Raw genomic sequence first — 4,439 nt, 5'->3', positions numbered from 1 at the left:
GCAGAGCTACTGGGGTGCCAAGCTGTGTGATAATCCCACTTAATTCCCACAGCCTCATTAATTAATTTCACTACCCTTGCTGTAAAATGCGTCCCCTGGTCACTATCTATTACTTCAGGAAGACCATACCTGGGTATTATATTTTCTAACAATATTCTGACCGTGGTGCTAGCATTTGCATTCACACATGGAAAAGCTTTCACCCATCGAGTTAAATGGTCCACGATAACTAACAAATTTCTCATCCTTCCTGCTTTTGGTAATTCAGTATAGTCAATCTGAATTCTTTGAAAAGGTTGTATTGCCAACTCCCTTCCCCCCATCGGTTGTTTTCTTAGTGCTGCTTCGTTTGTTTTCAGACAGACCATACATTTTCTAACCATTTGTAAGGCCAAACTGTATATTCCTTTACATACATATTTTCTTTGTATCAAATCTATTAAAGCCTGTGCCCCCAGTGTGTCCCTTCATGTAGCCTCTCGATCAGATTTCTCATGATCGGTTTATTTAACATCTTTCTTCCATCTGGCAACACCCATTCCCCATCTGCATTTTTAACTGCCCCCTCCTTCTTCATTGCTTCTTCCTCTTCCTTGGAGAACTTTGGTATCCCTTGTTTTTCTATTTCAGGTATCATTATAAAACCTTTTTCTTTTTCCTTTTCCATGAGTCCTGCTTCCTTAGCTCTTTCATCTGCTAAATTGTTGCCATAGATTTCGAATCCCTCTCCCTTCCGGTGTGCTTCTACGTGAATTATGGCTAATGCCTGAGGTATAGTTATTAAATTTAAAATGTCAGTAACCAATACTTCTTTTGCTAATCCCTTCCCTTTACTGTTCACCAGCCCTCTTTCTTTCCATATCTTTCCAAAAGTGTGTGCTACTCCAAAAGCATACATAGAATCTGTGTATATATTACCACCTTCCTTTCCCAATTCCCTCAGAGCCATTTTTAATGCATATAGTTCACAAGTCTGAGCAGACCACTGGCTTGGTAACCTCTCAGCTAGCACAGTTTTCCATGACTCTCCTTCTACTATGGCATATGCACTCCTTCGCTCCCCTTCTATCACCCTGGAGCTCCCATCTAGAAACAAAGTCCTCAGTCCTTCTATTCGAGTTTCTTTCAGATCATCCCTCACCTTTGTCTGGTAGTCTATTGTTTCTAAGCAATCATGTTCTATTTCTTGCGAATCTCTTTCTCCACTTAGAAACTGAGCTGGGTTTACATTAGCTTCAGTCACGATTACTAGGCTTGGATCTTCTAGTAAAATGCTTTCATATTTCATTAGTCTAGAGTTTGTCATCCATTTTTGAGCTTGTTTATTCAAAATATTCCTTACTTGGTGTGGACTACTTACTACAATTGCCCCCCAAAAACTTATCTTCCGGCTTTCTTGAACTAGCAAGGCGGTGGCTGCGAAGGCTTGTATACAAACCGGCCACCCCCTTATTACTGGATCCATTAGTTTTGATAAAAATGCTACAGGTTTCTTCAACAACCCCCCCCCCCCCATTTCTGGGCTAGAACCCCTTTAGCTACTCCATTCTCTACAGCAACAAAAAGATGAAATGTTTTTTTTAAGTTTGGTAATGATAGGACCGGTGCCTTTTCTAACTTCTCTTTTAGTTCCTGGAATTTCTCTTTCTCTGACCACTCGATTTCCCATGGTTCGGAGTCTATCAGTTTTGAGTACAGTGATTTTGTTGTTTCTGCATAATTTTCAATCCATTGTCTACAATATCCTACCAGTCCCAAAAAAACTTCTAAGGGCTTTTTTATCTTTTGGCAGTGGTTGTGTTATTATACCTTCTATTCTAGAGGGAGTGATTTTTCTGCTGCCTTTACTTATCAAATGCCCTAGATATTTCACCTCTCTTTCCACATACTGGAGTTTGTTTTTAGACACTCTCAGTCCTTGAGATGCTAAATAATTCAGCAAGTCGTTTGTTCCTTTCTCTACGTCCTGTTTCTTTTCCCCTGAGAGTAACAAATCATCCACATATTGTATCAAAGATAATTTTGGATCTTTTTCAAATTTCTCCAGGACTTGTTCTAAGATTTGACCAAATAAGTTAGGACTTTCAGTATACCCTTGGGGCAATACTGTCCATCTGAACTGACTTTTTCTTCCTGTGTCCGGGTCTTCCCACTCAAATGCAAACACATCCCGGGATTCAGGATCGAGTGGACAAGCCCAAAAAGCATCTTTTAAATCAATTACACTAAACAATTGATGCTCTGGTGAAATTCTACTCAATAATGTGTAGGGATTGGCGACCACAGGATGTCAAGATACAATTATTTGATTGACTTTTCTCAAATCAGCTACCAAGTGAAAATTCCCATCAGGTTTTTGAACCGCTAAGATAGGAGAATTATATGGGGACATGGCTGGTTCCAACAATCCATCCTGTATTAATTCTTCTATCACTGGTTTTAACCCTCTTCTACCTTCTAAACTAAACTCATATTGCTTCTGCCTTATGGGCTCCGTGTTTTTGAGAGTAACCTTTATAGGAGTTACTTGCAATCTTCCCCGGTTTCTTTTTGTGGCCCAAACTATCGGAGTTATTTCTTTCTCATTCTGTTCAGTTAATATTAACATCTGTTCCCTGAGTATTTGTATTCCCCACCCCCAGTGTTGGAGTACGTCCCTCCCTAGCAAATTTACTCCAGCTGCTGGGACATATAATGGTTGGATCTTAGCTTCATAGTTTTTCCATTTAAGAGTTATTTCTTCTATTTGAGGGACTTCAAAAGATTGTCCGGCTACCCCTGAAATTCTTATTGTACTATTAATTAAATGGCAGCCTTGGGGTATATTTATTAGAGATGTCCTAGAAGCTCCGGTGTCTATTAGAAACACTAATTCCTGTTTTTCGGGTTCCACTTGAATGTTTATCAAGGGCTCTTGGTGGAACCTTAATATCAAGGGCCCCTGACTCCCCTATTCTTCATCTTCATCTATTAGCCTATACACTTTCTGCTCTCTCTCCCTTTCTCTTGCTAGCTGTGGACAATTCCTTGTGAAATGCCCTTCCTTCCCACAATTAAAACACTGGTTCCTGCTACCTTGTCTCATCACTCCCCTGCATTTTCCTCTCCCTCTCCCTCTCCATTGTCCTTCCTTCCCAAATTCTCTTCTCTGTCCTTTCTGATCTCCTAACTTTCTAGCCATCATTTCTCCTACTGCTGACAATAACACTTTCTTATCCTCTCTTCGCTCCTGTACATCACAGTTCACAAACACTTTCTGTGCCTCTGCTAATAAATCCATTATACTCTTTTCTCCCCATCTGTCCGTTTTCTGTATCTTTCTTTGTATATCTCCATATGCTCCTATCACAAACTGACTCTTTAATAACTGTCTAAAACTTTCACTTTCTTCCTTCATCCCTCCGTATCTCCTCATCTGCTCTCTAAGTCTCTCTAAATATTCCCCTGGAGATTCTTCCTTTTTCTGTCTTACATTAAAAGCCTTACTGATATTTTTGCTTTGGGACACACAGTTCCGAATGCCTTCTATAATTATGTGTTTTAAATCATCCATTTGCTGCCTATGGACAGGATCGTTATTATCCCAGTTCGGTCTTTCCAATGGAAATTTTACCTCAGGAACCGGATCATTTGCCCCTGGATGATGATCTTTCCAATATTTCATGGCAGCTTTCCGAATTAGATCCCTCTCTTCTGGGGTAAATAGAAAACCCAGAGAGTACTGGAGTTCATCCCAAGTGTATGTATTGGGCCCCCAAAAGGCAGTGAATTCCTCAGCTACTGCTTGGGGTTCCTCTTGAACTTTTTTCATTCTTTGTTTAAATTCCCTCAGTTCAGTAGCTGTGATATTTACTGCTACATAGCCCATCACCGGCTGCCCATCTGAATTTATGCCTTGAGGGACTTGTCACAATGGGTATAACCTTTCCTCTTTTTCATCTTCTCTCTCTCTCTCTCTCTCTCTCTCTCTCTCTCTCTCTCTTTCCCTTTCTCTTCTTCGAGTTCTTTCAGCTATGGGTGGTTCTTCGGCTCCCCCTACTGCTCCTTGACCATCTTCTGGGACTGGAGCATTTGGTATTACTTGTGGAGGGGGAGTATAAGGAAGAGGGAGACATTCTAAAGCAGTGGTGGTGAACCTATGGCACGCGTGCCAAAGGCGGCACTCGGAGCCCTCTCTGTGGGCACGCGCACCGTCACCCCAGCCCTGCCTCCCCCCATGGCCCCCTCACCAGCAGCCCCCCCCGGAGAGTCGCCCCTGGGCATGGCCCACATGGAGCAGTGCAGCCAAGCACATGGCAGCAGGGACACGACTCCACCCTCACGCCCCGTCGCGCATAGATGATGCTGCGGGGCGCGGGCAGAGGGGATGGCCGCCATGACGCTGCTGGGCCACCTGGGCAATCTGCTATGGCGGGCTGTGGAGGCGGTGGGTGGTCCTG

Source organism: Protobothrops mucrosquamatus, unplaced genomic scaffold (assembly GCF_001527695.2).
Source record: "Protobothrops mucrosquamatus isolate PMUCROS unplaced genomic scaffold, P.Mucros_1.0 scaffold2770, whole genome shotgun sequence".
In the NCBI taxonomy this organism is placed as follows: Eukaryota; Metazoa; Chordata; class Lepidosauria; order Squamata; family Viperidae; genus Protobothrops; species Protobothrops mucrosquamatus.
This window is presented reverse-complemented; position numbering follows the sequence as displayed.